Source organism: Suncus etruscus, chromosome 15 (genome assembly GCF_024139225.1).
Source record: "Suncus etruscus isolate mSunEtr1 chromosome 15, mSunEtr1.pri.cur, whole genome shotgun sequence".
NCBI lineage: Eukaryota > Metazoa > Chordata > Mammalia > Eulipotyphla > Soricidae > Suncus > Suncus etruscus.
In genome coordinates, this window is record NC_064862.1 from 23,613,722 (window position 1) to 23,641,692 (window position 27,971).

The following is a 27,971-nucleotide window of genomic DNA, read 5'->3' on the forward strand; positions in this document are numbered from 1 at the left end:
CGAGTTTTTTGGATCCAAAATGAATTAGGATGGTGTTGAAAAAAAAAAGGCCACCTCTGGGATCAGTCTAAGGACGGGTACAGGGGGGAAATGGAGTTTTGAAGTTTTTATTGGAAATGTAGGATGTGCCTTTGAGAAGATCAACCGTGGGTAAGCCCGGCATTTTGGTTTTCTGCGTAATGTTGGAGTGTAAGTCTGGCTTGGGTGTGAACATCGCTAATAAATTGTTGAATTGCAGGTAGATATTTATGGCTTTAGCTCAAAGTCCAGTGAAGAGTTAAACATCTTCCCGGATTGATCTGTTTAATTTATTTTAATTTGGAGTTTGATAATCTGCATATAAATAATGGGAAAAAATTCCCCTCCCCTTATTTTTTTTAATTTTTGCTTTTCCTGGTTAAGTAAAGTAAATTACTTAGCAATCAACAAGATATCAAAATCTGCTCAGAAAAAATGCTTGCTTATATGTTTGTTTATTTATTTAGAGGGTGGCCACACCTGAAGGTACTCAGGGGTTACTCCTGGCTCTAAACTTATGAATCACGCCTGGCAGGCTCAGGGGACCATATGGGATGCAAGGATCGAACCCGTGTCAGCTGCGTGCGAGGCAAATGCCCTCCCTGCTGTACTATTGTTTGACCCCAGAAAAGTGTTTTAAATATGAATTTTAGGTAAAGACCATATTTATTATGTATGATATAGCTTATGGATGAGTGACAGTCACACTTTCAAGTATCATTTCATCCTGAAGTTACACAAAATGGCTTGCTGTTCATTCTAAAGATCTTAAAAAATAACAGTGTCACTTCCTAATTTTTCCTTTCAGAAAGAGAATATTGGGTAGAGAGCAGAGCAGCTTCTTAAAAACATTACTACATGTGCAGACAGAAAATGAAAAGGCTTGTGACTACATTGCCTTGGTTTTTGCAAATCTTTTTTATTTTAATAAATTAGGCCGGTTACTCAAATAACAGAATGTTTAGCTACATCATAATTCTGGGACTTCCCTAACCCTAAAAATGGAATGTGAGGATACAGGAAAGTGGATAATTTTTTTGTTTAATGTCTCATAGTTTGTATGTTAATATTAAACGCATAATATTTTATCAACCAGGAAAAGGAGCGCAAGAGTTTGTTACTCTCTCTACAAGGCTCTTGCAACAGGTGTAAATGAAATGTGTCTGACATATGTCTCACTGTTGATGCTTTACATGTCATATGTATAAACAGAGGACTAATACCTATATATAGAATGCATTTCCTCTCAGGGAGCTTTGCAGTAGGTTTCTAAATGGGGGGTTCGGTTCTTTGTCCTACAGAAAAGAGAAAGATTTTGCTGAAAGTTTTTTTCTTTCTGAAAATTGATGATAAAGATGTCAAACGACATTATAGAAATGGCCTGATCTGTAGAGTTCCCCTCTTGTTGTCTGAATGTCAGATGGAACATTCCAGAAACATCCCATTCTGTACAGATGAGGCCGGGGAAGAGGAACTGGGTGGTGTCAGATTATTGTAAGATTATATGGTTGCCTGACAAAATGCTGTTCGTTGGCAGGAAACATGGAAGCTATTAACGGCGTTTTATTTGTGCACTTATCGCATCATTGATAACCGTTGGTGGTCTCAAAGGTGACAGGTTTTCAACTTGTGAGTGATTTGCCTTGTGCTTTTGCCTCACTCTTGTGTCCTTTATTCCTGGTCATATTCCTGATCTGCAGTGTGCAAAGGTCACACTGACTCATGGAAGAACAGGTGATAATAGAAAACAGAGGAGGGAAGACAGCACTCTAAAACCATACATGCATGCTTTGACTTTTTTTAGCTAAAAGTATGGCAGAGGGGTCAAATGATAACACAGCAGGGAGGGTGTTTTGCCTTGCACCCACCAACCAGGGTTTCATTCCCAGCATCCCATTATTGGTTTTCCCCAAAACCTGCCAGGGGTAATTTCTTAGTTCAGAACTAGGAACAACACCTGAACACCCACTAGGTGTACCTACCTACCACCCTCCAAAACAACAACAACAACAACAACAACAACATTGCAGAGATAAAATATAATAAAGTTCTATTCTTTAGACAACTTATATAAAGGACTAATAAAATGATCATCTCTTGGGAAGGAGTTTGTAGCTCTCTATTGTTTGTTCTGGTTCCCTTTGTAATTGAGACTGTGACTATTTGCAATATAAAGGAAGCTTTGTGGGGGGCAAATATGATCTCTCTTCCCAGATGCATAGGGAGGGAACTTCAGGGCAGAGTTATTTGCAGAAGTGTTTTCTGAATCTCTTTTGGTGGTTAGAAGTAGTGTTTCAGGGGCCGGGAAGGTGGCGCTAGAGGTAAGGTGTCTGCCTTGCAAGCGCTAACGTAGGATGGACCGCGGTTCGATCCCCCGGTGTCCCATATGGTCCCCCCAAGCCAGGGGCGATTTCTGAGCGCATAGCCAGGAGTAACCCCTGAGCGTCAAACGGGTGTGGCCCAAAAACAAAAACAAAAACAAAAACAAAACAAAAAAAAAAGAAGTAGTGTTTCAAACTTTTTCTGTGGGGGCCAGAGTGATAGCACAAAAGTAGGGTGTTTGCCTTGCACAAGGCTGACCCAAGATGGATGCAGGTTCAATCCCCGGCATCCCATATGGTATCCTGAGCCTGCCAGGAGCGATTTCTGAGTGCAGAGTCAGGAGTAACCCCTGAACACTGCTGAGTGTGGCCCTCAAAACTAATAAACAAACAAACAAACAAACAAACAAACTGGGTCTCTATTTAGCATCCCCAGATGAGTCCTCTGAATTTTCTGCTGAGAAAATATTTTATAATGAATTTGGATCTCACGGTCTAATTAGTCCTGACCTGACTGGTACAAGAAGTAACATTGGTGTGTGTGTGTGTGTGTGTGATTAAATTGAAAAGATACATTACATTGAATTATAATGCCATTTAAGGGGTTTAGTAAAAGAGGGAACAGTTTAATTTCCAAGTCAAAAGTTCACTCCATTGATAAGAACGCAGTGTTTTGGGGGATAAGAAAAAGATTAGAATTAAATCACAGAATCTTACCCATGTGTGTCATGATATATTATATATATCAAAATATATATAAATATATATATCAATATATCAATATATCAATCAAAAATATATATTTCATAAAACTGTTACCTTTTCCTAACTTTTTTTCTACACAGTGAGTTGCGTGTCCAGGTGGCTTATTTATTATCAGTTACTTTTTGTTTTGGGAACATGTTTGAGGTTGGAAGGGGGAATCTACTGATCAATAAAGAACATGCCAGATAAATATGTCTTCCAACTTCGTAGTAGTTTACTCATTTTGTGAGGTTGCATGCAACCTTTTTTTTTTTTTTGGTTTTTGGGTCACACCCAGTGGTGCTCAGGGGTTACTCCTGGCTGTCTGCTCAGAAATAGCTCCTGGCAGGCACGGGGGACCATATGGGACACCGGGATTCGAACCAACCACCTTTGGTCCTGGATCGGCTGCTTGCAAGGCAAACACCGCTGTGCTATCTCTCCGGGCCCTATATGCAACCTTTTTTACTCTCCCCAAACCTCACTTTCTTCAACTATGAAAAGACCATTAGCATAGTACTTAGCTAAAAAGATTGGAAGACTGGGGCCGGAGAGAGCATGGAGGTAAGGCATTTGCCTTTCATGCAGGGGGTCATTGGTTCGAATCCCGGCATTTCATATGGTCCCCTGAGCCTGCCAGGAGTGATTTCTGAGCGCTGCTGGGTGTGACCCAACACCCCACCAAAGAAAAAAGATTGGAAGACTAAGTGGGATAATGTATGTAAAGTCCAACTTTGACCACACTATTTTGGGTTGGGGTGAGGGTGTGGTGGTGCTCAGGGTTTACTCCTGACTGCATTCAGGAGGGATCAACTGTGTGAAAGGCAAGTGTACTGCCCATTCTACTATCTCTCTGACCCCTGGTTATGCTTTTGCTTTTTAGGCCTCAGCTCTCTGCTTAGGGGGGGGGGGGGGCAGGTAGCATTGGGCATAAGTGAGCCTGAAGAACAAAAAATAAAAAAAAGAAAAGAGAAAAAGAATAAGAGCAAGCCTGACTCCTGCAGGCAAAGTGTGTTATTAGCTTCCAGAACTATATCTCCAGCAGAGGCCCCACATTTTATTTTATTTTATTTTATTTTATTTTATTTTATTTTATTTTGTTTTGTTTTGTTTTGTTTTGTTTTGTTTTGACACACCTGGAGGTGCTCAGGGCTTACTCCTGGCTCTGTGCTCAGAAATCGCTCTCGGCTCAGGGAACCATATAGGATGCCGGGAATTGAACCCAGGTCCATCCTGCATCAGCCGTGTGCAAGGCAAATGCCTTCCCACTGTGCTACTGCTCCAGTCCCCAATGTGGTTATTTTTGCTGCTTCAGGAAAGCTCAGTTCTCTATGGTTCTGTTATAAAAATGATCCTGGGAGAGATATAAAGTGAGAGCTACAATCATGCAAAGATAATCAGGGCTATGAAATGGAAATATTTAGCAAATGCCAGAGAAGCATGTGACTAATGCTATAGAACTTAATTCCATCATCTGACTACTTTTTTTTTTTCAATGTCCTATCTTTCTATTCATCCTAAGAGCAGAAGAGTGAAACATAGGTTTGAATAATTACTTATCAGGGCCTGGGGAATTAGATCTACCAGATCTCCTGCCTTTCATGAGTCAGTTCCTGGGTTTGAACCTCAGCATCTTGAAACAAAAGCAAATAAATAATTACCAGTCCAGAAAGTAGGTTAATATAGACAAATCCAGTTTTACTGACATTTACTTACAGAATTTCTTCCCCTTTTCAGGAAAGCAACACAACAACGTTGATCTCTCAATTCATTCTCTCAATTTAGTGTATGTGTAATAACTCTGTGTGGTCTATGTCTAGTCATTATTTTCTAGTACTTGATAATATCAAGACCCTTGACTGCTAACATGTTCCATGTGTGGCCAGAGCATTAGCAGAGCACTAGGGTGTTTGCCTTGCACGTGGCTGACACTAGATGGACCCAGGTTCAATCCTCAGCATCCCATATGGTCCCCCGTGCCTGCCAGGAGTAATTTCTGAGCATAGAGCCAGGAGTAACACCTGAGCACCACCAGGTATGGCTCCAAAATCCAAATAAAATAAAGTAAAATTGAAATGTTCTCGCAGCACCTCTCCAATTTGGGCTCTATTCATCTCCTTTCTGAGTTGTAGTTTTCTTTGGTTTCTTTAGACCAATTTAGAATTTATATCTCAAGATTTCCGATCATAGGGCCAGAAAGATAGCACGGCAGTAGGGTGTTTGTCTTTCACAAGGCCGACCCAGGAGGGACTCGGCTCAATTCCTGGCATCTCATGTGGTCCCCTACACCCCCCCCCCCCCCACAAGCCTGCCAGGGGAGATTTCTGAGTGCAGAGCCAGGAGTAACCCCTGAGCACTACTAGGTGTGGCCCAAAAACCAATCAATCAATCAAGTTTAAAAAAAAGATTTTAGATCACACCTTCTTTAACAGTTATTTTTATTTATTTATTTATTTATTTATTTATTTATTTATTTATTTATTTATTTATTTATTTATTTATGTTTGGTTTTGGGGACATACCTAGTGCTGTTCAGGACTTATTCCTGGTAAGGCTTGGGGACCAAATGGGATACCTGGAATTGAACCCAAGTTTGCTACAGCGACTCATCTCTGAAATGGTTGGATGAACTTTGCTGACAGTTTGAAAAGCACCAACCCGAATTCTTCCAGAAGCCAATTTCCATGTTTTGAGTTCTCAGCAGAGTAGATCTGAAACTCTGCATACCTGAAAGCAATGAAACTGCTCCAAGCAGACTTGACAAATACCTACCTGGGCTTCCGGAGTCAAGTTCTAGTGTTTGAAATGGCCTGGCCTTCATCTGAAGTATTTCCCTCTTCACCTACCACAGTCACCCATCCAGATCTCCTCCTCCTTCCTGTTAACATTAGAGTCCAAAAGTCCATTTTATTTGCTGCTAAAATATATTTTTCAGAATCTCACCACCTCCTTCCTGGACTAGCAGAACCACCTGTCTTCATTTCCATGTATTTTTCCCGAGACATCCCCATGAATTTTTTAAAACTTTATTCAAGGTGTTTAAATAAAGATATTAATAAAAAAAACTTTGATTGATTGATTGGTTTCTGAACCACACTTAACAGTGCTCAGGGGTCACTCCTAGCTCTGCACTCTAAATCGCCCTTGGCAGGCTGTGGAACCAATATGGATGCCAAGCGTCAAACCTAAGTCCTCTCGGGGTTAGCGTGTGCAAGGCAAATGCCCTACCACTATGCTATCTCTCTTGCCCCCCTTTTCCCCTATCATATTAACTTGAATTCCTCTGCCTAACTGGCACCAATCTTTCTAGTTTGTCCCTCCACTGCTTTGCTTTGGGGCCACACCCGACATTGCTCTGGGCTTACTTTATAGCTCCACGTCAGGTGTCACCCTAGGTGTGTTCCAGGGACCTTCTGGGATATTGGGGATTGAACCTGGGTGCACCCTACCCTCTGAATAGCTGAGACCTGGGTTTGATCTCGCAAAACCAATCCAAATCAAACCCTCATCCTTCACTCTGCCTCCTCAGATTTTTATCTTTTCTTCAAGACCTCAAGTAAAGTTTACTTAATATTTGAGGCTTTTTCCTATATCTTTTAGCTGGTACTGTTTGGCTGCAGATTCCAAGGTGAATTATTTTTACATTTGCCTAAATCTGTGAACAAAAATGAATATTTCATATTGTTTGTTTGTTTGTTTGTTTTATTTTTTTTTCAGTGCTCAGGGGTTATTCTTGGCAGGCTTGGGGGAACTATATGGGATGCCGGGGATTGAACCCAGGTCACCTGCATGAAAGGCAAACAACCTCCCTGCGGTGCTATTGCTCAGGCCTCCCCAAAACCAACTTTGAATGACATTTGTCTGCCTCTGCTTTACTGCTCAATCAGCTCTTATCTTTTGAAACAGATGCCTCCTTTGTCTTGATACTCCGAAGTATGCAGGGCACACAGATGGAAACTTTAAACATACAAGATGCTGTTTGTATGGGAAAGTTTGAGGAGTTAGAAATGTCTAGTAAATGTCATAAACTTTGGATTTATGTTGATGCTTAATTGTCCGCTCTGGTAACCTAGGAAGTTAATGATACCATACGCTTATTTGTTCAGTTAAATATTTGCTGAGAAGGGGCCAGAGAGATAGCATGGAGGTAAAGGCATTTGCCTTGCAGGCAGAAGGTCAATGGTTAGAATCCCTGCATCCTACATGGTCCCTGAGCCTGCCAGGAGCAATTTCTGAGCATAGAGCCAGGAGTAATAACCCCTGAGCACTGACGGGTGTGACCCAACCCCCCCCCCCCCAAAAAAAAATTCCTGAGAATGTACTTGTCAGGCCAACATATTAGAACAATAACTTGTTCCTTTACGAATAGCAGGAAATTGAACTCTGGCTACTGTAATGCTAATGTGTCTGGTTAATGTGTCCACATAATACTAGAACAACAGGGAGAGGATAGAAGCACCCCCATATAATGTCAGTAGTCAGTAGAAAACTCTTAAACTTAGTTCCGGGCCTTCCTCTGTCTGGTTTTGGAGACCATCTCCAGCAGTGCTCGGGCATCTCTCCTGGCTCTGCTCTCAGGAGTCAGTCCCAGAGGTATTTGGGGGACCATGTAGGATGACAGAGATCAAACCCAGGTCAGCTGCGTGCAGGCAAGCATTTATGGGCTGGATACTCTCTCCAGCCCCTGTGTGCCCATTTTCAGAACTCTCATGCCATACAGCCTCTTACTGTGACTATTGGAATTAAATTCTTCTGAAAGTAAAATTCTCTTTTGTAAAAAAGACCTTACTCCTGGCTCTGTACTCAAGGATCACTGGGGGGAAGGTGGGCTCGAGAGATTAATTGGAATGCTGGATGCAATGGCAAGGACTCAAATGCCCTCTATTGTGCCTCTGGCCTCAGAGCTTTCAATTCAAAATTTTAAATTTGTTTATTTTAAAGGGGATAGCATAGCGGTAAGGCATTTTCTTTAGGTGAGAAGGATGGTGGTTTAAATCTCTGCATCCCATATGGTCCCTCAAGCCTGTCAGGAGCGATTTCTGAGCATAGAGCCAGGAGTAACCCCTGAGCGCTTCCAGGTGTGACCCCCCAAAAAACAAAACAAAACAAAACAAAAAAAACCCAAAAAACTATGACTGATTGATTGATTGGTAGGTTGATTGGTTTGTGGGCCACACCCAGTGGCACTCAGGGGTCACTACTGGCTCTGCACTCAGAAATCAGCCCCCCAGCAGGCTGGGGGACCATATAAGATGCAGGGAATTGAATTCCGTCCCTCCCGGATTGGTGGCATTCAAAGCAAATGACCTACTGCTGTGCTATCACTCTGCCCCAGAGCTTTCAATTTTTAAAAAATGTGTTGCCAGATTTTACTCAAATGCATTTGTGTGTGCATATGTGTGTTCAGTCCCAGGGCCTCATTTCAATAATACCACCATACGAAACCAAGTTGTTAAAAGGACCATTCTCTTTCTTGTTGTTGTTATTGTTTTGGGAGATACAGCCCCACATTGCTCAGGGTGTACTGCAGATTAAAGCTGGTATTTACTAAATAGCAGATAAATACTATTTATTAAATATTAAATATCAGCTACGTGGTGTGGAACCCCTATATATTGACCCATTTCAGGAATATCATGAAACTTAGGAATTATTGTAAATCAAAAAGTTCAAAACATATAATAGGAAATCAGAGTTTCGAATGGTAGATTATGGGGAACCATTTAGGAAAACTAAGGGTTAGTCCAGATATTTCCTATGGATGAAATCCAATGACACTTGACCCTTTGTGTTTAGTTTGATGGAGGGAAATAGGTAAATAAGATGTGGAATCACTTGTCAGAGCCAAGCAATGAAGCCAAGATACATTTGGGGCTGCAGAGAGAAGAAAGGGCTAAGACACTTGCCACACATGTGACCAGATGTGACAGTCCTTTTTTTAATTCTCAGTACCACATTGTGTCCTCTGAGTACTATCAGGAATGATTTTTTGTGTGTGTGTGGGGGGGGGGGTGTGAAGTTTGGGCCACACCCGACAGTTCTCAGGGGTTACTCCTGGCTCTGCACTCAGAAATCGCTTCTGGCAGGCTCAGGGGACAACATGGGATGCTGGGATTTGAACCACCATTTGTCCTGGGTCGGCTGCTTGCAAGGTAAATGCCCTACTGCTGTGCTATATCTCTGGCCCCAGGGATAATCTCTGAGCTTGCCACAAAGAGTGGGAGAGGGCAGAGAAGGGGCTACTGTGACAACGAGAGTTCGGAATGGCCACTTTGGGCAAGAGCTGGGTGCTGAAAGGGGATAAAATGATAGGCAAGTATATCCCTTCAGTGACAATATTGCAAGTCACAGTGTCTTAAAGGGGGTGAGGAAAGGGGGAGAGAGAGAGAGAGAGAGAGAGAGAGAGAGAGAGAGAGAGAGAGAGAGAGAGAGAGAGAAAGAGAGAGAGAGAGAGAAAGAGAGAGCAAGAGAGGGAGAGAGGGAGGGAGAGACAGACAGAGAGAGAGAGAGAGAGAGAGAGAGAGAGAGAGAGAGAGAGAGAGAGAGAGAGAGAGAGAGAGAGAGAGAGAGAGAGAAGAGAGGTTTATTCCCATGGGCAGGTGGGGGGAGAGAAGAGGATATCTGGGGACATTGGTGGCAGGAAATGTGACCTGGTAGGGTGTTGTATGTTGTATGACTGAAACTCAATCAGGAACAACTTTGTATCTGTGGGAAAAAATAAACAATAACTATTCTGTACAAACAACTTTGTAACCATGGTGTTTAAATAAAGTTAAGTAACAACAACAAAAAAGAACCAGGAGTAAGTTCTGAATACTACCAGGTATCAAAGGAAGGAAGGGAGGGAGGGAGGGAGCAAGGGAGGGAGGGAGAGAGGCAGGGAGGGGAAGAAAGGAGGGAGGGAGGGAGGGAGGGAAGGAAGGAAGGAAGGAAGGAAGGAAGGAAGGAAGGAAGGAAGGAAGGAAGGAAGGAAGGAAGGAAGGGAGGGAGGGAGGGAGGGAGGGAGGGAGGGAGGGAGGGAGGAAGGAGATGGAAGGAGGAAGGGGAAGGAAGGAGTGAAGGGAGGAAGAGGGAAAGAAGGAAGGGGAATGAAGGAAGGAAGGGGAAGGAGGGAAGGAAGGAAGAAGGAGGAAGGAAGGAAGGAGGAAGGAAGGAAGGAAGGAAGGAAGGAAGGAAGGAAGGAAGGAAGGAAGGAAGGAAGGAAGGAAGGAAGGAAGGAAGGAAAAATTCTACCTCCCCCCAAAAAAATGAAAAGAAATTTTCATGACTTTTCAAAGCAAGGCAGAAGGCTGGGAAAATTACGCAAAGGCTTAGACTACATGCTTTGTGTGCAGGAAACTGGGTTAGGTCCCCAGTAATTCTAAACAGTCTCATAATAATAAGTAAACAAAAGTCAGGCAGGATGTCATCAGTAGCGCAAGAAGTCACTAATATATAAAGATAGAAGCAATGGCTTTGGTTCCCAGGACGGAAGTCCTTGGAGATTAAATCTGGAAAGCCTGGATTGGATCAAGTGTGGTATGGGACAGCCTATATTTGGGGGAGGGCACTTCAGGAACATTGTGAATTTATTATTATATACTATAATATATAATACTTGTTATATATCATTTTGCCATATATAATAATTATAATATATAATGATATAATCTATCATTATAGTATATATAATCTGTATAATAATTATTATATGTTATAATATTATTGTGCAATTGTGAATGGCAATAAGGATTATTGCAAATCAATGATCTCAAATCACAGAGTAGAAGTTTTGGATTTCGAATAATCCATTGTGGGGAGCCTTTAAAGGTGTTTGTGCGGAAGGCCCTGACATATCTCAGAGCATGGGGAAAAATGATGACATCAAGAATTTGTAGAATGACTTAAAAAAAAAAAGCCCGAGGTTTGGAATAAAAACTGGGATCCGATCCGGCAGAAGGTTCTAGAACTAGGGCGTTCCAAAGGGAAAGAAGAAAAGCTGCTTGTGATTTTTTGAGGGCACAAAGAGCTGGGAAGAGAAACCTGAAAGCCTAAGCAAGAATCAGATAAGAGAAGGAGGTGCTAGAAGGGCCCCAAGCACAGTTCCTGGTGTTCAGAGGTGATAGGAGGACAGACTAGAGGAGAAGATCACACAGTCAAGGGGACTCTCAGAAGCTACAAAAGATTATGCCCCCTTAAAAATTAGGGGAGGATGGGCCCAAGTAATAACACAGCAGGGAGGGCATTTGCCTTGCATGCAGCCAGCTAACCCAGATTCAACACCTGGTATCCCATTTTTTCCCCAGCACCACCAGGAGTAATTCCTGAAAGCAGAGCCGGGAGTAAGCCCTGAACATCGCTGGGTGTGGCTTCAAAACAAAATCAAACAAAAACAACAACAAAACAAAGAAATTAGGGAAAGATATAACCTGAGAAGAATCCTTCTATATTCAGGGATTTGTGAGTTTATGAGTCCCAGGATATCATTTTTTTCCTCTTCTCTTCCATAAGGGACATCTTGGAGGTAAAATAAATTTCCTGGAAGCCAAAGGAAGATTTAAGAAAGATGAGAAAAGTGAATTAATCAAGTGGGGTGATTAATCAACGGGGGGGGGGCGAAATTAGGGCACTGCTGATACTAGAGAAAGGAAGAAAGTTTGTCCCTCAGTTGGTACTTGGAAATGGGCTTCCCTAAGGTGACGTGTGACGAGACTAATTTTACCTGCCGCTTTGCTAGGGCCAAGAGTTAAGTGTCTGCCTCTTGTTTCTATTCACATCTCAATAAAAACCCCAAAGACTTAAACTTGAACACTAATTTCAGTCCCTGATCTTTTTTTGTTTTTATTTTTGTTTTTGTTTTTGGGTTACACCCGGCAGTGCTCAGAAATCGCTTCTGGCAGGCTCTGGGGACCACATGGGATGCCAGGATCCAAACCACCATCCTTCTGCATGCAAGGCAAAGGCTTTACCTCCATGCTATCTCTCCAGCTCATCAATCCCTGATCTTAAGTGGCCAGAATCTGTTCTGGCTGATCAAGGAGAAAGGTGGGTCCCACCCATCTGTCCATCCAGCATTGAGCATTGCTCTGCAACCCACTTCTTGTTTTTCTTGTTTGTTTGTTTGTTTGTTTTTAGTTTTTTGTTTTTGGTTTTTGGTTTTTGGGTCACACCCGGCAGCGCTCAGGGGTTACTCCTGGCTCTACACTCAGAAATCGCTCCTGGCAGGCTAGGAGGACCATATGGGATGCTGGGATTTGAACCACCATCTTTCTTTTTTCATCAAGCAAGGCAAACGCCCTACTTCCATGCTATCTCTCCGACCCTGCACACCCACTTCTTTTGGGACAGTGTAGGTGCACCTAAGAACTGACTGAACATTTTCAGGGTGTGAGAAGAAACCAGGGTACCAGAAGAACACCTATACACACATGGAGAGAAGCACAAATTCTACAGAAACTGGCCCAAACCAGCATTTTTTTTTCTTTCTCTCTCAATATCATACTAAAACAATGTTGGATAAAAACATTATACAGAGAGCTGTGAATAAATGTAGAGAGGTTATTTTTGTTGGTTGGTTTGGTTTGGTTGGTTTTTAGGCCACGCCCAGCAGAACTCAGAGGTTACACCAGGCTCTGTGCTCAGAAATTACTCCTGGCAACTCTGGGATGATATGGGATGCTGGGAATTGAACCCAGATTGGCTGCATGCAAGGCAAACACTCTCCCTATTGTGTTATTGCTCTGGCCCCAAGTTTTGAGTGTTTTATTTTTTTTAATTTTATAATTTTATATAATTTTGTATTTTAAATATATTTTTAAATTTTTCTTATTTTTTAAATTCAATAAATTTTTTTGAAACACTTGTGATCTACAGAGTCCTTCATAGTTTAATTTCAGATATACATTGAGTCAGGGCTCTTCCCACCACCAATGTCAAACTCCCTTCACCCCTGGCCTGCCACTGTCACAAGGTCCCTTTGAGTTTAGATGGTTAAAGTTTAGGTCCTTTGATTCTGTTGTCATTGACTTTGGCTTGGATATTTAGTTCTGTCCTTATTTATTTCCTCGCCAGTGCATTCAAGACCATTCGCCCCTGGCCTCCAGCCTTTCTTTATTCATTTTCTTCTTCCTAGTTTTATAGAAAAATTTGAGAATATGTGGTAAATTAAAGTAATCCGTGTCCCAAGGTTCTATGATAAAGGTGGGAGCCTCAACTTAAAAGATAAAAATAAAAAAGTGTGTGTGTGGCAAGTTTTTTTGTTTGTTTTTGCATAGGCATAGCAAAATATGGGGAAAATAGAATGGGAAAACCTTTGGTCCATAAAGCATCCTGGCATAAGACCAACTTTAGGCTCCAGGCATACTAAGTTGTCTAACCCCAAAGTTTTGAGTTATTTTATTTAATTTTATTTTTTGTTTTTGGGTCACACCCGGCAGCGCTAGGGGTTCCTTCCTGCTCTACGCTCAGAAATCGCTCTTGTCAGGCTCGGGGGGACCACATGGGATGCCGGGATTTAAACCACCTTAATTCTGCATGCAAGGCAAATGCCCTACCTCCATGCTATCTCTCTGGCCCCAGTTTTGAGTTTTTTAATGCAAATCTTTTATCTTCTCTGAAAGATACCTTAAGCTGTTGTTTTCTGTGGAATAAAAGTTTGTTAGCAATTCGTTAGATAGTATAGCAGGAAACAGCAAGATCTAGAAACTAGCTCAGGGGTCTAGAGCACAAGATTTTATATACAGGGACCTCTGGTTTGATACCAGGGGCACTGCATGGTCCCCAAGTAGGAATGACCTTAAGTACCACTGGATATAGTCTCCAAAGTAATAAAGATGCACTTGAAGTAATGAAGCTCCTGTATAAGGTGTTATAGGCCTGTTATTTATGGTTCCTAAAGCTGGAAATTCTTCACAAAAAGACATGTTAGTAGATATGTAGATAGATAGATAGATAGATAGATAGATAGATAGATAGATAGATAGATAGATAGATAGATAGATAGATAGATTTGGGAGCTAAGATCTTCCTTTCTTGTAATATTTTTTTCCTCCTTCCCCATAAAATAATGCTACTTCCCCATGCTATTTGGAAAAAGTAGTAAGAAGCCACATTCTTGTTCTAACAGTGCAAGTATTCTGTCAAGAAACCCAGAATTGTATTGGAGGTAGAAGAATTCAGGAGCTATTTGGAATAAAGGTCCCCATGACTTAATAGTAGGTTTTTTTCTTTCCCCCACTCACTAGAATAATCAGCTGGTAGTTGCTGGCATCTGTCGACTAGAGCTTTAAAGAAGACACACTTAGCTCCATGAAAAAAGCTCGTTCTTGACTTTATCTACTCTAGAGAACACAATTCTCCTTCAGTGAGACTGTCACTGGCCTTGCCACTTCTATACCTGTCTATTCGGGATTTTGATTTTCATGTTGTCTTTTTAAATCTTTTGGCTCTGAGACCATTATTTGAAGTGGGGTGACTCTCATAGGAATTGGGAGTTAGGTTCCCTAATTTAATTCATCACATGACATTCATACCCTGATTTTTTTTTTAACTTTTATTTTGGTTTTTGGGCCACACCTGGGACGCTCAGGGGTTACTCCTGGCTCTGTACTCAGAATCGCTTCTGGCTCAGGAGACCTTGGGATGCTGGGGGATCAAACCATGGTCCATCCTGGGTCAGCTACGTGCAAGGCAAACGCCCTACCACTGCACTACCGCTCCGGCCCCATACCCTGATTTTAGATATTTGTATCTGTCCATAAAAAATGGTGATATTTGAAAGAAAAAAAATAAAGATCACTACTGGTATGTGCCCAAGGTAACCAGTAAGTCATTTGACTAGTGAAGAATTCTTGTCTGTTCTTGCCAAGGCCATATGTCAGTCTCTAATTTGATCTGTTCTGGTTTTCTTTTTTTTTTTTTTTTGGTTCCTGCTGTTCTTTATTATTGCTATTATTCAGTATTTATTCATATTCTTTTGTTATCATTTATTTCGCCAATTTTTTTCTCCAGATTGAACCTGAAAAAAAAATAGATATTTTTATTCCCATTTACTAAAAATTGTGCTTCAGATTTATATCACTATAGTCAATATGAAAGGCCAGCTTAGACACGTCTTTCAAAAAAGAAATATGATTCAGCTGGCTTGGCTTTTTAGTGTATACTTAGTTGAAGCTAGTTAATGAGTAGATGATGGCATAGACTAACCTTATAAAATTTTCTAAGTGGTACTTAACCAGGATGCATCTTAAACATAGAAATTAAAGTTTCAATTGCCCTTGACAAGGTGCATGTGCATTAAGAGGAAGTTGACTCTTGATCCTCGATTGAGTGATTCAATCAAAGTCAAAAGCATAAATACAAGGGACTCCCAGCTTTAAAAAAGAGTCTGACAGGAAGAAAAGTAGTGTGGAAAGGGAACTATTATTATTCACATTTTAAAATCCACAGGGCTGTTAATGGTATCACTACATCGTTGTCACTGTTATTGCTGTAGTCTTTGTCATAATAGTTCTCATAGTATTAATTGATTGTGATTTGTTTATTTATTTTGGGAGGTGTTTTGGGGCCACACCCAGTGGTGCTCAAGGTTTACTCCTGGCTCTGCACTCAGAAATTGCTTGGGGGACCATATGGGATGCCGGGGCTCAAACCAGCCTTGTCCTGGGTCAGCCTCATGCAAGGCAAATGACCTGGCACTGTGCTACCACTCCAGCCCCTGATTGTGATTTATTTTGAGTATTCATTTGCCATTGTTTTTTTTGTTTTTGTTTTTGTTTTTTTCTTTTTTTTTGGTTTTTGGGCCACACCCGGTGACGCTCAGAGGTTACTCCTGGCTATGCACTCAGAAGTCGCTCCTGGCTTGGGGGACCATATGGGACACCGGGGGATCGAACCACGGTCCGTGCAAGGCTAGCGCAGGTAAGGCAGGCACCTTACCTCCAGCGCCACCGCCCGGCCGCCATTGTTTTTTTATTTTTATTTTTATTTTTTTTATGGTTTGCTCTATGCCTCGAGAGAAGAGGGAGAATGTGGGGCCTGGGAGAAGCCCGCAAGTGATAAAAAAAAATGAGAAAGTTCTAATTGCCACCAGTTATTGAGCATATTGTAAAGTGATAGCCCTGATCTCACATTTCTTTGATGGCTTTTCCATCATGGTCAGAATATGAATCTGGGCTGCTGATTGGAACCTGGCTGCTCCCTGGGGAGCCAGGTGAGAGGGATGACAGGGGAGAATGTGGGTTTCTGTCTGTTCTGTGTATTCCTGGAGATTTACACACTTTTATATAATAACTGAACAAATCAGGCCCAAAATTGCCTTACCTGAATCTAGTGGATAATATTTACACTAATACCCTGCTTTCTTTCTTTCTTTTTCTTTTTCTTTTTTCTTTTTTTTGGTTTTGGGTCACACCCGGCAGCGCTCAGGGGTTCCTCCTGGCTCTATGCTCAGAAATCGCTCCTGGAAGGCTCAGGGGCACCAAATGGGATGCCAGGATTCAAACCACCATCCTTCTGCATGAAAGGCAAATGCCTTACCTCCATGCTATCTCTCCAGTCCCCGCTTTCATTTTGTTTTAAAGAAATCAAGAGCTTGAATTTTTGTGAAGTCAATGTAAACAATAAAAATAAACAAGTATACCGGGGCTGGAGTGGTGGTGCAAGCAGTAGGGTGTCTGCCTTGCACGTGCTAACCTAGGACGGACCTCAGTTCAATTCCCCAGCATCCCATATGGTCCCCCAAGCCAGGAGTGGTTTCTGAGCACATAGCCAGGAGTAATACCTGAGCGTCACCAGGTGTGCCCCCCCAAAATAAAATAAAATAAATAAAAGTATTTGAGGCATTTTACTGTCGTGTTCTAAATTTGCAAGGTCTTTGCAGGGCTCCTTGTGTTATAGAATTTGGAACAGAGGGGTGTTAGGGATATTTTTTTTAATGTGTTTTTGTATTTTGGAGGTCCCACCTGGCTGTACTCATGACTTACTCCTGGCTCTGTGCTCAAGAATCATCACTCCTGGTGGGGCTCAGAGGACCACGATTCAACCTAGGTTGGCTGTGTGCAAAGCAGTTGCCTTCCTCACGGAATTATTATTCAAATCCCTCAAGTTTTTTCTTTCTCAAGGGCTCAGATGACAGGATGGAGAGAAAGTGTCCTGGGTAGGGTGAACCTGACCATCCCAGTTTCAATTTCCAGCTCTGAGTCTGATTCCCCAAGCCTACGAGGAATGACCCCTGAGCACAGAGCCAGGAGTAAACTCTGGAAACCCCCTAGGTATAGCCCTACAAAACAAACAAGCTAACAAAATATGGAGAAAAGGAAAGAACGCAACCACGTTTGCACTAGAAAATTACCATACAGTTATATTTATGATTTATCACAAATACATACGTAGGAGTACAGAAATGAAAGGAAATACTTAGTTTTCCCCAGAATACAGAATTTTAATTTATTACTTCCAAAACACCAACATTTTTAGTTACTCAAGTTCTAACTTAATGCTAAAGGTTGGTTTGTACCTTAAAAGAAATAATTTCTGAGTAGCGTGAATGACATGTAAAATTATCATTTATAGTGATCAGAATATTAATAAATTGATCACTAGCATCAATGTTTTGTGACTGAAAAGAGCAGCTTGTTTCAAAGATTTTGTAATCAATCACAATTGCAAGTTGAAAGCTAATTTTGAATAACATGCTTATATTGGAAGACTCTGAAAAAAAAAAAAGAGAAGCTACAATTACAAATAAAAATGGAAAAAACACACATAAAAAGTATCTCTTCCATAGCCCAGGACATGTTTCATTACATGGATTTCAAGATAATAGTTTTATCAGCCATTCATCCAATAGTTGCAAAGACTTAAATGCACTCCATTGGTGAATTATATTTTCTGGTAAATTGGATATTTTTGGAGAACTTTGAACTTTCATTCATTTCAAAGGCCTTATTTATTTTGGGGGGGGGGAATCATATCCGGCAGCACTCAGGGATTACTCCTGGCTCTATGCTCAGAAATCGCTCCTGGCAGGCTCAGGGGACCAGATGAGATGCAGGGATTTGAACCACCGACCTTCTGCATGCAAGGCAAAATGCCTTACCTTCATGCTATCTCTCCGGCCCCTCAAAGGCCTTATTTTGAAGTTTTTTTTCAGTTCCTTACTTCCATGCAAATTGCCTTTCTAAAAGAAAGATGTCATAATTATTAATATAAAAAAACAGTATTAATAACCTAATTGTCCTCATGACCATCTAGAGTGCTTTCATGTAGATATTTAGTTTCATTTTTGGTCTTTCCAGTAGAAATCGATAAACTCATTTTTTTTTGGGGGGGTCACACCTGGTGGCGCTCAGGGGTTACTCCTGACTCTGCACTTATGGGATGTTGGGGATCAAACCCTGGGTTCCTCCTTGGTTGCCGCATGCAAGGCAAATGCCCTATCTCTGTGCTATCTCTCCACCCCCAGGCAATTCTTTCATATGCCTCTGCTTGGGATATTTTTCATTCCCATTTTCCCCATCTCTTCCTATAAAACTCAGCTCAAAGATTGTCTATTTGAAAGTTTCCAGTCCCCCTCCCACCCAGATAATACTATTTATTTCTTCTTTTCTTTTGATAAACACCTTTCATCATAATACTACCTTTGTGGTGTTTTCTAAAAATATTTGATGTTATCACTCTTGATATTATTTTATTCATCATGTATTAATGCCTGTTCCAGGCACAGTTTGGACATTGGAGATAGTGGCACCTCACACAGTCCTGGTCTCTTCCCCCATTCCCTGTCCAGGGAGGCTGCATTTGTTAAAACTATTAGTCAGAGGGGGCTGCAGTGATAGCACAGTGGTAGGGCGTTTGCTTTGTATCATCCCACATGGTCCCTGAGCCTGCCAGGAGTGATTCCTGAGCACAGAGCCAGGAGTCACCGCTGAACACTGTCTGGTGTTGCCCCAAAACCAAATCAAAAGAAAAAAAAAATCATCGTGGGGGCTGGATAGATAGTATAAAGGTCACCAATCCCAGTACTATTTCCAGTACTACATATGGTCCCCTGAGCACTACCAGGAGTGACCCCTGAGTGCAGAGCCAGAGGTAGCCCCCTGAACATTCCTAAGTGTGACCCCCTAAGACCCTCCAAAATAGAGCCATCTGTGGACAGTTGTGGCATCAGTGAGTACAAGGCCTCTAGTCAGGGTATTCACTGTAGGTTACCCACTTTCTTTTATTTTAATTATTTTGGGATTTTTCCTGGCTCTGTGCTCAGAAATTGCTCCAGGCAATCCATATGGGATGCCAGGGATTGAACCCGGGTCAGTCACGTACAAGGCAAACGCCCTCCCCACTGCTGTGCTATCGCTCTGACCCACTTTCTTGCTCCTTGTCTCTACCCCATGAGCATGCAGGTCAATCTCTCAACCCAAAGAACAACTCACTAGAGTTCTAAAAAGTGATCAGTGACAGGGAGGTCAAATGACACAGTGGAGCGTTGAAACGCTGGTGCTGTTGGTGGATGTGGGAGGCACCAACAGAGACATGAAAATCTTACTGCTCAGTCTAGTCTCAATCACGGTGTGAAAGTAAATGAAATGGTAAAATATCTAACTCTAAGGAACTCAAAAATATATATTTGGTTTTTGGGCTACACCCGGTGATGCTCAGGGGTTCCTCTTGGCTCTGTGCTTAGAAATCATTACTGGCTTGGGGACCATATGGGACACCGGGGGATCGAACTGCAGTCCGTCTTAGGCTAGTGCCGGCAAGGCCCATATCATTGGGTTACCACTCTGACCCTTATGTGTATTTTTAAATCTACTCTATCCATCTTTATCTTTTAATATAAAACTGCTTTACAATTTTTTTGCCCGATAATTCCAACGTCTGATTCATCTTCATATTGGTGTCAATTTGATAGCCTTTCTTTCCATTTCAATTTAGGATTTTTTTCCCATTCAATTTATGATCCTATTAGCTCTTAGTATGACACATAACTTTTATTTTTGGAATTTTATTTTTTAGTTCTCCTTTTTATTTTTCATTTTTCGGTTGTCATTGTCCACAGTGCTGTGGCACTCACCAGTGTCACACGCTTGATTGCCAGGCGCTGAAATCACATGCTTTGGTGTGCAGCTGGAGAGCCCCCAACAGTCGTGCAGGCCAGGATCTTTTTCAGCCCACATGGGCTGGTGTGTATTCCCGAGCAAACTCATGACCTCAGGAGTCTATGTAGGTGGTTTTGCACATGAGCTTTCCCAGGACCCCAAAAGTACCTTTTATGTTATATGTTGCATTATTATGCATATCATGGCTTTATATTTGCTTATTTTTTTCAGGGGGGGCTTAGGGTCAGGGAAACATTGAAGCATCACATCCTGTGACGCTCAGGAACTACTTTTGTTCTGAGCTCAGAGGTTATTCCTCTGAGTTATTTTTTTGGAGGGGTGGATATGAAGTGTTAGGGATCTAACTGGGCTTGGTTGCAATACAGATTCAGAAGCCCCTTGACCTCTAGATTTTACTCTCTCAATTGCGCAGAATGGCATGTTTAAAACTGTCAGTCCCATATCAATCCTTTACTTGTCATGTGTACTGTTTAGTTTTACTGTGTAATTTTGTGCTGCTTTTGGGTATGATGAATTACATTTTTTTGAGGGGGCATACCTGGTGGTGTTCAGGGATTACTCCCGGCTCTGCACTCAGAAATTGCTCCTGGCAAGCTCAGGGAACCATATGGGATGCTGGAGATCGAGCCCAGGTCTGTCCCGGGTGAGTTACAAACAAACTGCATTACCGCTGTGCTTCGGCCCCTCAAACTCATGTTTAATGTCTGTGACATGGTCAGAGGTTTGGTTGAATTTGTTGGCATTTTAGTTGAATTTGGGATGTTTCATTTCTAACCTGTAAAATTTGCTATTTTATAAAAGTCTGATCGCTATGTTATGGAAGTGTATTTTATAAAAGTATTATTCCGGGCCCGGAGAGATAGCACAGCGGCGTTTGCCTTGCAAGCAGCCGATCCAGGACCAAAGGTGGTTGGTTCGAATCCCGGTGTCCCATATGGTCCCCCGTGCCTGCCAGGAGCTATTTCTGAGCAGACAGCCAGGAGGAACCCCTGAGCACCGCCGGGTGTGGCCCAAAAAAAAAAAACAAAAACAAACAAAAAGTATTATTCCATTTTTTTAATTTGATTTTCAGGGCCAGAGCACTGGGTTCAATCCCCGGCTTCCCATATGGTCCCCCAAGTCTGCCAGAAGGAATTCCTGAGTGCAGTCAGGAATAACTCCTGAGCACTGCCAGGTGTGCCACCCCCCCCCCCCCCCGCCAAAAAAAAAATGTCACTTTGGGTGTCTATGTGGATTAGAGAAAAATGATAACTTAGTCCGCTTTTTAATGTTTTGTTTAAATAAAGAAACTTGGATTACTTGATCGAATTCTAGCACTTACCCTCAGCATTGTGCAAGAGACAGTGCATACAGTTCCCTATATGGAAAATAATATCATCAAGCCAGGGGGAATGACTATTTGATTAACAACAGCATAGTTTCTGTGTATGTTAAGGAAGGAGTCCAGCAAAAAAAAATGTCTAGTAAAGATTATTTATTCTGACAGAACTCTAAACTTATGCTAAAAAATAAAGTACAAGATACACGGGTTCTACTGCATTGTGAGTTGACCTACAGAAAAATTTTAGTAGTGGTACTTTAAAAAAAATGGATTAATAAAAAAAAAAATAACAAGAAAAAGAGACTCCTATGAAACAGGTTTCTTAATGGGGGAAACTGTGAAACAAGAGAAAAGTATTTTCATAACAGCTTTATTTGTAACTCAAGTATGAGGAAACAAAATATAATAGAAACTACAGTTTATTAGTTTATCTTTGGTTCTCAAAAAAGAAATTAAACAGGACCTGAGTGTGTGAGTTAAGTGGCAGACCACATGACTGGCAAATGTGAGACCCTGGTTTGGGTTCCTGGTACGGTAAGCCCTCCCCACCCCTGCCCTGAAATGGCCTTTGTGGGCGCCAGCTCATAACTTTGGGATGAACATCATAGAAACCCTCTTACCCCCAGCACTCTTGGGCGTGTCTGCTATAAAAAAACAAAGTTAGGGGCCGGAGCAATAGCACAATGGAAGGGCGTTTGCCTTGCACGCAGCTGACCCAGGATAGACCCGGGTTCAATCCCTGGCATCCCATATGGTCCCCTGAGCTTGCCAGGAGTGATTTTTGAGTGCAGAGCCACAAGTAACCTCTGAGCATTGCCGGGTGTGGCCCCAAAATAAACAAAAAATAAATAATTAAAGTTAATATAAGCCCTATAATTTGTTTCTAATTTCTGTCCTGTTTATAGGTATTATTGATGTTAAAAAGAAAGTCGTTGGGGGTCCAGAAGTATAGCATAGTGAGAAGGGCATTTGCCTTGCATGTGACCAATGTGGGTTCCATACAGTCCACTGAGCCATGCCAGAAATAATTCCTGAGCACAGAGTCAGGAGTAACCCCTGAGCACTGCTGGATGTGAACCAAAAGACAAACAAACAAACAAACAAAAACCAACCATCAACCAACATCAAAAATTGGACTGAAGGGCTGGAACAATCTCAGATCTTTGGCACTGCCGGGTTCCTTGAACACCACCGTGGGAAGAAGCCCCAATGCAAAGTGTGTCCTCTAATAAAAGATTGATTTATATGCATTATGATGATCATGTTCTACCTGTGTTGGTTTCAAAATGCTTTTCCTTACTATGACCGAATTCTAGTCTCTGCAGTATTTATTTATTTGTTGGTTTGGTTTGGTTTTGGGGCCACCCCTGGCAGCACTCAGCGGTTTCTCCTGGTTCTGTGCTCAGAAATCACTCCTGGCAAGCTCAGGGGATCATATGGGATGCTGGGGATCGAATCTGGGTCCCTCCTCTCTGCATTGCTTAATCTGATCCCAAGTTTGTTATAAGGTCAGAAATTATTCTCTTATTTTAGGGTACCCAATTGAGCCAGTCAGAGGGCTTTCAATGGTGCAGCCAGGGGCTCTTTCAATGTCAGTCCAGTAATCCAAGGTTAACACATTCTAGACTACATTCTTTTTTTTTAACTTTATTGATTGATTGATTGATTGGTTTCTAGGCCACATCCAGGGGAGGTCAGGGGTCCTCCTGGCTCTGCACTCAGAAATTGCCCCTGGCAGGCTAGGGGACAATATGGGATGCCAGGGATCAAACCGGGGTCCCTTCTGGGTGGGCCTTTTCCCTACCACTATGCTATTTTCTCTGGCCCTTCTAGGCTAGGCTACATTCTAAAAGGAATTGAATTGGAATGACTTCTTCAGTTATTGCTCCCTCTTAAAAAATAATAACACTAATTATCTATTTTATCTATTTCACTAAATTCTTTTATTATAAAAAGAGACTCAAGAGCGTGGTGTACCATATTTATGTAGCTGCATTGCTAGTTTGACTTGATAGTCCTACTAGGTGGCAGTTGTGCCAGATGAAACCAACTCCACATGCTTGTCCTTCACCCCCAAGGAAACAGATGTCTTATATTTAACAGGGTTTATGGCCGTTGCAGACTCAGGAACCCCAGAAAGATAAATGCATCTGTCAACCACAAGGCTGATTGTTCATCCAGATTTCCTTCTGTTCTTTGGGTCCACTTCTGGCTCTGACGTCTTCTCCTCCTTTCCTTTCATTTTATCTTTTCCTTTTTCAACTCCTTTTTGTCTCAGGGGGTTTCTTTTTCTTGCTTTATCAACCAACACATTTCATATGAAATTAACAGCAGCCTCTGGTGATCCAGCCTAGGTGCAGGCGGTCTGCTTCCTTGCATGCTTTCGCTTCCCCTCTGTCTGACTATCAGCTAAGACCAGATACACACAGGCATGGGTATCTGCCTATATCTGGAAAATTCCTTTTTTTTTTTTTATGAATAATGATAACCAAGTTGGAGTCCAGAACCTAAATATTATTCAACAGCAGAGAAAACGTTTTTAGCATATTTTAAATTTTATGTACATGTGGAACTTTTGGGTCAGCCACCAATAGATAGTTATATTGGCATGTTTAAAAATATACATACTGGGCTGGAGAGATAGCACAGCGGCATTTGCCTTGCAAGCAGACGATCCAGGACCTAAGGTGGTTGGTTTGAATCCTGGCATCCCATGTGGTCCCCCATGCCTGCCAGGAGCTATTTCTGAGCAGATAGCCAGGAGTAACCCCTAAGCACCGAGGGTGTGGTCCAAATACATACATACTCTTCTTTGTAGACAAAAGTGAATACTAACTTACATATTCTAACTTAAGCAAACTTCAAAAATTCTAACTTAAGCAACTCACTTTGAAACAATTTCATTGGTGACTTTAATGCGATCTTTATATTTATTTTCTCTTTTTTTATATATTTATTTTTGATCAACTTTTATTTTGTTTTTGTTTTTGGACCACACCCGGTGGTGCTCAGGGGTTACTCCTTGCTACCTGCTCAGAAATCGCCCCTGGCAGGCACAGGGGACTTTATGGAACGCCGGGATTCGAACCAACCACCTTAGGTCCTGGGTTGGCTGCTTGCTAGGCAAACGCTGCTGTGCTCTCTCTGGCCCCAATCAACTTTTTTTTTTTTTTTTTTTTTTTTTTTTTTAAAAGCTCAAGTGGGTTCTTTATTCTGGCCCGCCAGGGTCCAATGCTCATTCAGAACTGAACAGAGGCAAAGGACCCCCCAATCAATTTTTATTTTGACTTTTTATAGTGAAAGTCTTTCTTTTTCAATTTTGTTTTCTATCTTGACATCTCTGTTTATAAATAATTTGTGTGGGGACAAAAAGAGACAGGAAATGATAGTTCAGGTTTTATTTTTGGACGTTAGTCATTTTCTAGAAAGCACATATCATTGAACCCCTAGTTTATTTTTCCCTAAATGTTAAACATAGCCAAATGTTTTTCTGTGGTAGTAGTAGACTTGTTGAAATTCTAACTTAATGGCAGAGATTGATAATACATCATCACTTTTCTTTAATCATGTATGCTAAATAAAAGTCAAATAATATATTACTCTTTTTTGTTTTTCTGTTCAACCAGAGTTTCTTTTTTTTTTTTTTTTTTTAATTAAGCTGTGAGTGAAATGGCTTTCAATATAGCCACTTGATGCTATACTGATTAAGGTGATTTTTTTTTTTAACCATATCAGAGAAGTCCCTTTGATCAGATTTTTTTAATGGGGGGGCGGGTCACACCCGGCAGCACTCAGGGGTTACCCTTGACTCTCTGCTCAGAAATCGCTCCTGGAAGGCAAGAGCCTGTATGGGATGCCAGGATTTGAACCACCGTTCTTCTGCATGCAAGGCAAACACCTTACCTCCATGCTATCTCTCCGACCCCGCTTTGATCAGATTTGATTAGAATTGAGAGAATATTTTCAATTCAAAGTGCATTGGTTTTTTTATTTAGCTCTGTAGTCGGTAATTTAATACTAATCTCATTTATAAAAAGACAAAGGGAATATTTTTTCCTACCATAAGCCAAAGTTACATAACCATGTGTGTGTGTGTGTGTGTGTGTGTGTGTGTGTGTGTGTGCATGTGCACACGTGTGTGTCTAGTGATCAAATGAGGGTTTCATATATACAAGGCATGTACTCTACAATGATCAACATCCCTAGCTGTTGGGTTGGGTTTTCTTTTTTTTTTTTGTTTTTGTTTTTGTTTTTTCGGGCCACACATTTAATGCTCAGGGGTTACTCCTGGCTAAGGCTCAGAAATATGCCCCTGGCTTGGGGGGACCATATAGGACGCTGGGGGATCGAACCGCGGTCCTGATCCTTGGCTAGCGCTTGCAAGGCAGACACCTTACCTCTAGCGCCACTTCGCCGGCCCCGGGTTGGGTTTTCTATCCCTTGAAGACTGGGGATGTAGCTCACAGATAGAGTATATACTGTCCATTATGTGAGGGCCTGGAATCAACAGCCCCCCCTTTCTCTCTTCTCTCTCTCTCTCTCTCTCTCTCTCTCTCTCTCTCTCTCTCTCTCTCTCTCTCTCTCTCTCCCTCCCTCTTTCTCTCTATAACTTTATGACTGAAACTTTGTTAGTATAGAACATAGCACAAGAAAATGATTAATAGTGTAAATTATAGTCCTTTTCTATATATCGTTCTGATCAAAGTTTGTCATAGCACATTCTTTTTTTTTATCTTACTTTTCTTATTTTATATTGTAAGGATTCATCTATTTTTAGGCATTGATGGATTTGAAGGGGGAAGGGTCACACCTAACAGTACTCAAGGGTTACTCCTGACTCTGTGCTCAGGAGAACAGTACTTAGAAGACTAAGAAGTGTCAAGACTAGAATTGGGTTTGGGTGCCATATAGTTGGCCAGGCAAGTAAGTGCCTTAAGCCGTGTACTTAAGCCCTCTATGGCCCCTGTTTTGTTGAATTTTTTTTTAATTTTTATTGTTTTGTTTTGGGATCTCTCCCTAGGGTGGTCAGGGATTACTCCTGGCACTGCACTTGAGGAATCACTCCTGGCAGAATTGAGGGACCATATGGGATGCCAGGGATCGACCCCAGGTTGCTTACAGTGGAAGGCAAATGCCCTATGTGTTGTGCTATCTCTCAGACTGCAATTCTGTTGAATTTTTTGCTTGTTTGTTTTGGGGCCATACCTGGCAGTGCTCAGAAGTTCCTCCTGGCTCTGCGCTCAGAAATCACTCCTGGCAGGCTCGGGGGACCATATGGGATGTCCAGGATCGGACCCGGGTCCATCTCGCATCAGCAGTGTGCTAGGCAAATGCCCCATTGCTGTACAATCACTCCAGCCCCAGTTCTGTTAAATTTGAAAAGTTGGAGAATGAATTCAAATGTTACAAACTGAATCTCCAATTTATGGGCTACCATTCTTCCCCGGCTCCTGAAACCTCACATCATGCTTCAAGACAAGTTTCAGGACCCAAATCTCTGTCTTCAGTTCTCCAGTCCTATAGGTGGTTTTTATTCATCACAACCTGTCGTGCTCACTCACCTCCAGCCATTGAGTTAAAACTACATCTTGCTTCCAAAAATAAATGATTTCTGTTGGACTCCCTTACTCATGACCCCTTTCACAGGACATGGGTTAGCTATGTTTCATGGATGCAGCTCTAGGCAGGATTTCCTTGAGGATAGAGGTGCTCACATATCTGTAATTGCAAGTTCGCTACCTGACGTTTAGCCAGGCAGATAATGGGTAATTAAATAACTATTTACTGAACAAATGAGTAAAACTACTGGGGGAAAAAATCACTTCGTTTCCTATTTCTTTCAACTAGAAGCGCCATAATAAGTCCCTTTTACTCAGACATTTGTCATCATGATTAACACTACCCGTCTTTAGATAAATGGAAAGTTTTCATTATTCAGTTCCATTTTAAATTTGCATCTGGCGAAATGAATTCTTCAATAAGAGATCTCTAGCTTTCCTCAAAGTAAAAAAAAAAAAAAGCTCATCTATCCAAAGGAAATAATTAACGTGCCATATTATCCATTCATGTGAATTTTGAAATAGTCGGATTGCTCAGATTTTGAATGTTATAAGCTGCAGAATTTGCTGAATGCTAGGTGAAATTTTGAGCTTGAATGGGAAGCAGGTTCTCATATTTTCCATCCCACTGGTTGGGGATAGATCAATAATTTATTGGTCAAATTGCTATTCTGTAAATTATGCAATCTCTTTGAAAGTGAGTTTTTTTATTTTGTTTCTTTTTTTTGACCTTAGATGTTCTTGAAAGTTTTTGTTTGTTTGTTTGTTTTGTTTGTTTTGCTGCACCCAGCAATGTTCAGGGCTCTTAGGCCATATGGGATGCCAGGGATTGAAACCAGGTCAGTTGCATGCAAGGCAAGTATCCTACCCACTGTACTATCTCTCTGGCCCTATAGAAGGGTTGGAACACAGG

At 41.6% G+C, this 27,971-nt stretch overlaps 1 protein-coding gene across 1 annotated transcript in view; it reads left to right on the forward strand.

The window, feature by feature from the left end:
* TAOK3 (TAO kinase 3) overlaps window positions 1-27,971 on the forward strand; it is a 199,321-nt gene that overhangs the window by 15,487 nt on the left and 155,863 nt on the right.